Source organism: Ochlerotatus camptorhynchus, unplaced genomic scaffold (genome assembly GCF_037179485.1).
Source record: "Ochlerotatus camptorhynchus isolate MF236.1 unplaced genomic scaffold, CSIRO-AGI_Acam_v1.1 ptg000443l, whole genome shotgun sequence".
Lineage (NCBI taxonomy): Eukaryota > Metazoa > Arthropoda > Insecta > Diptera > Culicidae > Ochlerotatus > Ochlerotatus camptorhynchus.
Window position 1 is genome coordinate 6,135,422 of NW_027040929.1, and position 10,748 is coordinate 6,146,169.

General features: G+C 37.8%; 1 pseudogene; it reads left to right on the top strand.

The window, feature by feature from the left end:
* Window positions 1-7,910: 7,910 nt before the first annotated feature.
* Window positions 7,911-7,996, top strand: LOC135711924 (U4 spliceosomal RNA; annotated as a pseudogene).
* The last annotated feature ends 2,752 nt before the right edge of the window (window positions 7,997-10,748 follow it).

A 10,748-nucleotide genomic window follows, 5' to 3' on the forward strand; every position in this document is an offset into this window, starting at 1 on the left:
GGGAAAAAGGTCAAATGGACAAAACGTCGAATAGACCAAACGTCGAATAGACCAAACGTCGAATGGAGACAAAAGGTCGAATGAACCAAGGAGGAACAAAAGGTTGAATGTCACAAAGAGGATTTGAAATACACACAGATATCTAAAGAAAATAGAAGAAAATTATATGTCTTACAATCAAGCAGTACACAGCAAAAAAATAATTTTGATATCACGTCAAAGTGGATGCACTACAATCATGTCGAAAATATGGTGTAATATTACTTGCTTAAAAGGACAACATTATCATTAATACAATGCATGAACTGACATTACGCTGCTTTTACTGCATTTGTTTATTTATGTGGTCATAAAAATTACATGAAATTTTCGACATGATTGTAGTGCATCCACTTTGATGAGATATCAAAATAATTTTTTTGCTGTGTACTTTCGAATAAAAATGTTGGTTTATGACAGCAGGTATTCAGATCCTGTTATCATTATTTCATCTTTTCATCTCTACTAGTACTTTAATAAAGTCTCTGGTTGACGGAACAGTGTTGAATCATTCGGTTTACAAATTTATTGCAGATTTTATAGTTTTTGCTTTCCCCATCCGTTTGCAAGTTTGTTTTCCTAACCCCACTGACACTGAAAACTAGGATTACATCATCAATATTTTTTTTCTTCTTTTCAACGTTACTCTTTTTATCATATGTGTGGTAAGTTGACTGTTTTAAGTCTGGCAAATATTCATTCCACTATTTTCCATCTGGCCAAGTGTGCTTCACAACTAAATGTACCGCCTTTCGACCGATTGTCCCTCTTTAAATTATTTGGCGTTTTTTACATTCAATTTTTTGTCTCCCATCTCGACTTTTTGGCCTTTCGACCTTTAGTTCACCTTCTCATCATTTGACCTTTAGTCGCTCTTTGAAACATTTGAACTTTTGTACCTTATACTTTTTGTCATTCGACGTATTGCCCATTCAACCTTTAGTCCATTCGATTTTTTGTCCCCCTTCTCATCGGTTGTATCAAGAGCAAATTTTCATTGTGTCGTAAGTAACATTCACACCGATCCGAGAAAAATAAAGTTTTGTTTTGATGACCGAAAAGTTATTCCTATTTCCAATTAAACACATATAATCTCATAGTGATAGCAATGTTTAACATATTCAGCCGGGTTTTAATCATACAAAGGCAAATTGCTAGCTTTCATGCTAAGAAATACTGGTCAAAATTATTATACGTCGTTTGGTGGCCCCTATTGTTACTTAAGTCAAAGTGTATTTACCAGGATATTCGGGAGAATTATCAATTACGTCTCCTTACGTGCAGCCCATTCATCATTTTAGGACCACCGAAATCATCTTAGCAACAAACAGTTCGATTTATTCACTTTAATAATGAGAAAGCGAAACGACGAAAATACACTTTTCACGGGTTTCTCAGTACTGTTACTTAAGGCAAACGGCATCTCCATAGAAATCGGTGACTTAAGTAACATCGAAAACTATTTTGATCGGAAGGTGATTACGTCAAAAAGCAATTCGACTGGTAAATAAATTTAAAAATGGGATGTGATCCTATATTCGGACAGTATATAGTGTAATAGCAGGAGCATCGATTGACACTGATAGCTCGACTTTGTTTACCTTTGTTACATTCGACGTAATGAAAATTTGCTCTTGGTATGATAAAAAAGTCGAAAGACAAAAAATTGAATGACAAAAGGTTGAATGACAAAATGTCAAGTAATTTCAATAATAACTTTTTTTACAAACCGTGTTTATCAGGGGCGCAAGTGTCTGAAAGCAACCTATTTAAGTGAGGTGTATTTTTAGTATTTAAAATTTGCAGCGAGATTTTGCTCTCATTACGCGTGTATAAATCTTTTTTGTTCTGGGTTGAATTGCTGTAGTTTACTTATTTTCTAAATATTTTTCTCGGTTGGGGCTAACTAGTCGTCGACTACCCACGACTACCCACAGCACTGGCAGTTACTCAGATAACACAGACTAAAATCTAGTATTGAGGTACCTCTAGAATGATCTAGTATTAAGGTATCTTCAGTGAAGTACTGATAAATATTGATGTCGTATGCAGAATTGTGGATGTTCATTAAAAGTTGGGCAAAATGACTCCATCGATGATTCATAATCTTAACAACTAGTAGTAGTAGTTGATGACGTGTAATGCTCTGTATTGGTCACATATGTAATCAACGTCATGAGTTGGCATTCAGTCTTTCCGTATCAGCCAAGTCGTAAATGGATTTGTAGACTATGCGTGAGACTGAACTTCGCTCAACATCAACATAGGCAGCCTCGTTTTTTTTTTTTTTTTTTTCTTCCTTTGGTTTGTTTTTTCCGTCGATCTTGTTTTCCGTGCTGAGCACCAATGCTACCGACGTGCCAGGAAGGCAGCTCCCACACCTGGACCCTACCTATCGACCCATCAACTCATGAACCGGGGACCAACGGCTTTACTTCCCATCCGAAGGAAGGCGTGATCAGAGATGTTATGCCTCAGAACATCCCGGCGGCGCCGACTGGGATTGAATCCAGGCCTGCTGGGGTGAGAGGTAATCACGCTTACCACTACACCACCGGCGCCGTTGGAAGCCTCGTTTGGCAAGCTGACTTGTGAAAAATTTAACTTCTGTTCACCCCGTTGAACGCCAGTAGCATCCCTTGCGTAGCGAACTTCCTCGTCGGATGGACTCTGTTCCGTTGGGGAACTATCTGTAATTTGAAAAGACTAATGCAGTCATCTGATACTGGCTTGGATTATTAGTTAGTTTTACATTTGCTCTCAAATGAATCATCCGGGTCTTTCTTGGAGAGACGGTGCCAAATTACAATGATAATCGAAGTAAAGATTACACCGACAATAACACCAATCATTATCCAGTTGTCTTTGAGAAAATCAGCTTTCTGACAGGTTTAATCACATGGTTTTCACATCATCTTTAAATTGAAGGTTTGAATCATAAAACCCTTGATTGCAGCGTAGCATGTTTGGTGCCATTGTCGACAATTGTAGAATTATCACAAATTGGTTCGCAATGATTACTGCTAACTTTTTGGTAATCTTTTAGACAGAGATGGGTTGCTCTTTTGAGACTTTTTCATTACTTTTTTTTTATAAAGAAAGCTGACGTTAAATCCATTTGAATTTTCAGTCAACCCATCTTAAAAAAGATAGTTTAGTGCTACCGATCTCCCTATCCAAATCCAAAATATCCACACCGTAGAGCCACACTCTTTGTTTTCACTGAAGCTACACTCGAGAGCACTCACAAGTATACCTTCAGTGAAATTAATAGCACAAAACTATTTATTTTAGGATGCGTTAACTAAAAATTCAATTGGATTTAATGTAGGCAATCTATATTAAAAATTTACGAAAAACTCCCAACAGAGCGATCCATTAGACTGATGCAAAATTTGAAATTTTCGCTCCACAGTGCAAATTTAAACTCATTTGGTAAGAAACTGACGTGGCACAAACTATTTGAAGTTTATATGGAAATTACTATGGGAAAACCAAACTTTTTGTTCATTATCTTCTACCCATTTTCCCTATTGCTTTTTCGAAATTTCTATAACTATTCTTACGGGAAGTTTTAAAAGCTACAACTTTGCGCAATTTCGTTTTTCAGCCAAACGTCAAATTAAATTGTTTTAAATTGTTTAAGAGATTGATAATCTTATGGTATGATCAAGCAGCTGTTCTGTAAGCAACACTGTATTCTGCACTGTGACATAGTAGCCATGATATTTGTGCAATATTCTTCGCACTAGAAACACCAATGTTGCCTGCTGAACAGTTGAATGAGCATAATCATAAGACATCAGTGACTTGAATCATTAATAACTTTTGTTCCTTACATTTGATTGAAAAGTGGTTCTCAACAAAGTTGTAACTGGGAAAATTTTCTACAATCACTGCTATCATTTTTAAAAGCATAGTGATGTGATGAATTGTTAGATAGATATGAATAAAAACATAGTTTTCCCATAGTAATTCCCATCTAAACTTAAAATGGTTTGTGCCAAGTCAGTTTCTTACTAAAGTAGTTCAAATTTCGGGAGGCTAAGCAGGACCCAATTTGGAACCGTTCAAGCACTGTGGAGCGAAAATTTCAAGTTTTGCATCAGTCTAGCGATCCATCCTTGCTTTTACACAATTGACTCCAACGCATACGCCATTCACACAACATGGATCACACTCTGGGGTGCATCGATTTTTCTCCATATCGTAGCCAGAATTCCAAACACACTTGTTTGGTTTCAGGTTCAAACCCGTAAAAACACTGATTTCCACCCATACAGAACCCATTTATACAAGGTTGTTTGCACTTGAGTAAGCACACAGTGTTCTTCTTGATTCCTAAATCCTGCAATTTTTAAATTTTTTCTGAACTTACTTTTTACTTACATTTCAACAATTTTCCTGATAGTAAAGAAACGTCTTTGAAGACCCTATAGTTTAAAAAAAAATGGAACATTTCTGAAATTCTCGGAGTATTTTAAAACTCTTCGGCACTTTTTGAAATTAATTAACGGAGCTGCTCGAAATGCTCGGAACATCCCTGAAAAATATAAAACTGCAGTTCTGTGGCCACCCCTGAAATTTTCGGAACTTCTTATTGCTACTCAATTTTTCCTGAATTGCTGTCCTGAATTAATAGACTTTAAAGTTTACAGATCTTAGTACTACTTAGTCTTCTTCTTCTTCTTCTTTTTTGCATTTCAAGCTTATTGCTGATCGAATATTAGCTTATTTCATGCTCTTAAGCTAAGTGCCCAGACAACCAGAAGTCGTATAATAATGTACAGACAGTATCGTAAATTGCTACAGTTTTAGTCAAAATCGCATATAAGAATGGCATACCTCGCATTATGTTTAAGTTAAATCGTATAGAATGCAAATTTCCGACCAATATGCGATGACTCATTTTTCCATCGTACTGTATCACAAATTAAATCGGATTACATCGTAAGACTTTTCAAAATGAATTTGTTATTACAGATTAAATCGTATATGATGTTAAATCAACTCGTTTAAAATTAAATTGAAATATGCACGTATATGGCCTCCACTTTTGTACGTATAAGCCATTTCTTTTCATTATATACGAATTGTTTGTTTGTATATATGTTTGTATATCACGAAAACAACTTTGAATATACGTGCATTCTGGTTGTCCGGGTGGTCTAGATGCCCTTCCATAGTTGTCATCTGAGATGCCTGTACCATTTTTGCATTAACATAATTGTGTGGCAAGTAAATCATACTTTATGCCCCTTCAAATCAAAAATCAAACCCAGTCACCTCCAGCATGTTCTTGCTTTGTAGCTGCGCCTTAACCGACTGAGCTAAGGGAGGCCCCAAGTACTACTTAGTATCCTCTCCTGATTACTACAGATCGTTAAACTTCCCCAAAAGTCTTATTTTCTTCCCTGAAATTGTTTGGACTTCTTACTCATATGTTACTTGCTGTTACTGATAATGCGTTATCATTTGGCATGTTTAACGTTTGTCATTTTAAGATATGTTTGATTCCCCGTGTGTGAGGCATTCCTTTGACAATCCCTCCCAGTCATTAATGTGCGTAGGACATGTCCTACCTGTTCCACCAACTTCCAAGCGCCTCATCAGTGACATCCCACTAAAGCACTTTTGCAGATGAACATGTCAAGAGCTGGTTTATACATTAAAGTAGATACATGGAAATATTTCATATTGAATAAAGTCCATACCATAACCGGTTATCAGTGCATTACGGAATTAACGTATATTTCATCATTAGCATACAACCTATAGAAAATGTTCAAGCCAAAATATTTCAGAATTTAGTTAATCGCAGTTGAATAATCTTTTTACTATGCAAATATTATCCCATTCAAAATTACTTAACAAATAGAAAAAAGAAAGTGGAACGATTGTTCGACAAATATTTTTATAAAATCCCCGAGAGCTCGTTGATTAAGTGAGCAATTTGGGGCACATTGAATTATCTACGGGGCCTCAGTCGGTAAAGGCGCAGCTACAGAGAAAGACTATGCTTGAGGTGGCCGAATTCGACTCCCGCTCCGGTCTAGGAATTTTTCGGGTTGCAAAATTTCTCAACTTCCCTGGGTATATTGTATGGTTGTACTTGCCACACTATTATACTAATGCAAAAATGGTACAGGCATCGAGAGCTTTCAATTAATTACTGTGGCAGTGCATCTAGAACACTAAGTTGAGAGCACGCAATAAGCTAATATCCTATCAGAAATAAGTTTGAAATGCGACGAAGAAGAATAAGAATATGATGATGAATGATTTATAACTTTATACGAGGTTTCATTATTCTATAATCAGAAAAAATATTTAAATTTTATCTCCCTATCCACCACCTTAAAGGGTGTCCACGATGAAATTGCCACACACAAAATTGATTCGCAAAATTCGAGTTTTCATCCGATTGCCATCAAATTTTCAGGGATTGAGAAATAACTATTAAACTTCATTTTACCATTTTACTCGTATTTTATTTACAGTCCATACGCAAATGCCCGCACCTTGGCCTTAACCCCGGCCATAAGATTCTGCACAACCTGTGAATCAACCGTTTTTTGCATGTAAACCCATACTTTCTTCAGTTCCTCGACTGTCTTCCCTACCTTAGGTCGTTTAAGAAGGTGCTGCTTCATAATCGCCCAGTACTTCTCGATGGGGCGGAGCTCCGGAGTGTTGAACATTTTCGGCACGAAATTGACCATACCACTTCAGCACGTCCTTGGAGTAGTGGCATGAGGCCAAATCCGGCCAGAAGATTGTTGGGACGTTGTGGGCCTTCAGGAGAGGAAGCAGCCGCTTCTGGAGGCACTCTTTTATGTACACCTGTCCGTTCATCGTGTCCTGGGTCACGAAAGGTGCACTCCGCTTCCCGCACGTGCAGATGGCTTGCCAAACCAGGAATTTCTTCGCAAATTTGGACATCTTCTGAGTGCGGACATGCTCCGGAACGCTGAACTTATCCTTGGCCGTGAAAAACAGGTTGCCGGGGATCTGTTTGAAGTCGGCCTTCACATATGTTTCGTCGTCCATGATGCAGCATTCAACTTTCGTCAGCATGTTGAGGTACAACTTCCTGGCACGAGTTTTGGCGGACTTGTTCTGCTTCTCGTCGCGATTAGGGGCCTTTTGTACCTTAAACGTTCGAAGCCCAGCCTTAGTTTTGGCCTTCTGGACAAAACTTCGGCTTAGGTGCAGCTTCTTAGCCACATCCCTAACGGAGGCGTTCGGATTTCGGTTGAAGGCCCCAACTACGCGGTTGTGATTTTTGGTGTTGTACGGAATACTTTTTCCTTCACTTCTGGGCTTCCGATCGGTGGTCAACCGTTCCTCGAACCGCTTAATCACTCGCGACACCGTGGAATTCGCGATTCCCAACGTTTTAGCGATGGAACGATGCGAGAGATCCTTGTTCTCGTGATGAATGCGCAAGATTTTATCACGCACGAGCTGTTCTTTCGACTCCATTTCCGCGAGTTTTGATCACAGGACTTTAAATGTAAATAATGCACTATGAACTAAATCCACCCAAATTTTCATTAAATTCTACCCAACGGTTAAAAAGTTAGAGCAATTTCATAGTGTGGCAATTTCATCGTTGACACCCTTTATCTTCAATATTCATTTTTAAAACCCAACTACAATTGAAGTTTAAAATTTGGTTCAACATATGTTATCCCCTTTAAATTCCTGACATCTCCACACTCAAATTTGAGATTCATTTAGGGGATGTTCATAAACTATACAGTTTGTGAGAGGTTTTCGAACTCCCCCTCCCTCAGCGTGGACACCCGTCCATACCATTTTTAAGAAATTTGTATGGCCCAAAGACATTCGCCAACTCCCTACCCTCTAACTTTGCGCAGTGGCGATATCGTAGCCAATGAGGTACAACCGAGGTGCGATTATTGCTAGTTGAAAACTGAAACTCCCTACCCCCTAAAGGGACAAAAAAAGCAACGGTCACTCAAAGTCACTCCACGATTTTCCTATACAACCTGCTCGCAAGTGAGAAAAATCGTGGACATTTTTAATTAATCTATGTGTGATCGGGGTTTCTGAAAATTTCAGTAAATAACACTCAAATTTGACTAACGTTCAACGGTCGTACATTTTTGATTATCAATTGCATATCCGTCGGGCGCACTCTCACCGTTTACGGATTCTCATCCATTCGAATTCCTATTGGAATTTTCAGCTCAATGTAAACTTCCAAAACAGGGCGTCTTTGAGCAGTGGCGTCTTATCGAGTTGTAAAATCTTATTGAGTGACCATGTTGGATTTAGAATGTGAACCATTTGCCGAGTTAAATTTAACTCATGGTTAAAAATGACATTTCGATAGTTAAACGCTATCCGGACTGGAGAGTTATAACATGTTATAACGGTTGTCAATTAATTGCAACACAGAAACCACCAGCGCTATAACAAGTTATAACTCTGTAGTCTGAACAAGGCATTATGTTCTACACAGAAACAAAATCCATTGGCAAAAATACTATATTGATGGTTTAAATTAAATACTCCCACCAATAGATTTGTGCAGAAACAAAATTCATTTAATTTTACTATTTTTTCTATCAAAACTACTATGCCGTTTGAGTAAGCATAGTAGTTCTGACAGAATGGTAGTAAATTTGATTATATTTTTAGTCAATTATACTGAAATCATGGTAGATTAAACGGCATTAAGCGTAGTTATACTGAAAATAAGTGTTTTCTGCAAAATAGTATTCCTAACTATGGTCTTTGTTTCAGTGTATGTTCGAAAATCCCTGTGCTGTCGATCGACCGGTTTTCGAGAAAAACTCAGCCACAGTTGTCAAAATTTAACTTCTTGTCTGTCAGAAGTAACCACGCTCTGATAGCAGGGTTAATCGATAACTTCCCATCTGTCAAATTTTAACCAAAAGTTAAAACAATCCACCAAATGGTTCAGAGCCTTAGAGGGTTGTGGATGAGGGAAATATCTTGCTCCAAGGAAGCATAGGCCAGTCATCTTCAGCTCCAGTTAAATGAATCTGGAGCTGGTTATTTCCATTTTTATCAAAACAAATAAAAACAAACTTCCCGGCTGATAATATCACAGAGAGTTGTTGACTCCAGGGGGACCCTATCCCTGTCAACCACATATAGATGCACCATACCTCACATGATTTTCACATTTTTGGACAATCTGACACTTTTGGGCATACTGACAGCGGTAAAACTGACGTACACTGATACAATTTCAAAGATTGTTTTTATGTGTCCCACACATGAATTTTTGCAATGTGATCAACAAATAATATCTATGAGTTGGACTCATACTTAATATGTGTACACATAAAAGCCATGTGTAACCACACATACTATTCATTTGACTCATACATTTCATGTGTGCTTCTGGGTGGATTCTGTTTATGTGTGGTCACATTAAAATCATGTGGAATTTTACATGGAAATTCGTCAATAAAAATGTGTCGAATTCTATTAGTGTAGGTACGACAGAACAAAACAACTTAAGGCTGGCGCACAATAGATACGTTTTCAGGTTTTTTGACAGTTAGCCCAGTAAAAAAAAAACACGAAAACGTATGCATTGTGCGCCGGCCTTTACTCTTTCACACTTGCATCACAGTGCTGAATGCTAGAAAGAGTAGTCTGTTGCAGACATCCTCACCCACTACCCAACAAACAATCTTAGCTGCAGATTAGCTTCTACAGCCAAAATTTGCCTTATGCAGCTAATTTATGCCTGCATAAGCAGCTAAAATTGTTTGTTGGGTATATTCATCACATTGATGTGAGCTCCGCCGAAAATCGTGATTGTTGCCCCCGTGGTTGAATCACTCAGCGCGATAACGTTATTTACTCAAAAGTGAGTAAAAGTGCGCCTACTCACTTTGAGTAGCCATTCTTCCCGCTGAAATGAGCATGTTCGATTCAATTTTAAGTTGTTGCAAGTTACCGTGCATGGCAGAGGTGTATTATACACAGAAATTCAAAACAACCCAAAATTAAGTTCTTTTCACTCATCTCCCATGTTCCGTACGATAAGCCAAATTTGGGTAAACCGGCTCAAAGTAGTTTGCATTTAAGCACGGCAAAAAAAATTACCCATCGCTAAGTTATTTTCAATTTTTTCTACCCAAAATTAAGTTCAATTAACTCAAATTTGGGTATATCGCATATTACTCAATTTTGGCTTCTCGTACGGAACTAGACGGTTGAGTCGAATCTTTCGTTCTATTTTTGACAACAATAGCGAGAGGAAATTAAACGGGCAGAGGTCAAATAACTCAAATTTGAGTTTAAAAAACCCAAGCGGTGGGTAGTTTTGTTTTTCTGTGTACACAGAAAAACAAAACTACCCACCGCTTGGGTTTTTTAAACTCAAATTTGAGTTATTTGACCTCTGCCCGTTTAATTTCCTCTCGCTATTGTTGTCAAAAATAGAACGAAAGATTCGACTCAACCGTCTAGTTCCGTACGAGAAGCCAAAATTGAGTAATATGCGATATACCCAAATTTGAGTTGATTGAACTTAATTTTGGGTAGAAAAAATTGAAAATAACATAGCGATGGGTAATTTTTTTTGCCGTGCTTAAATGCAAACTACTTTGAGCCGGTTTACCCAAATTTGGCTTATTGTACGGAACATGGGAGATGAGTGAAAAGAACTTAATTTTGGGTTGTTTTGAATTTCTGTG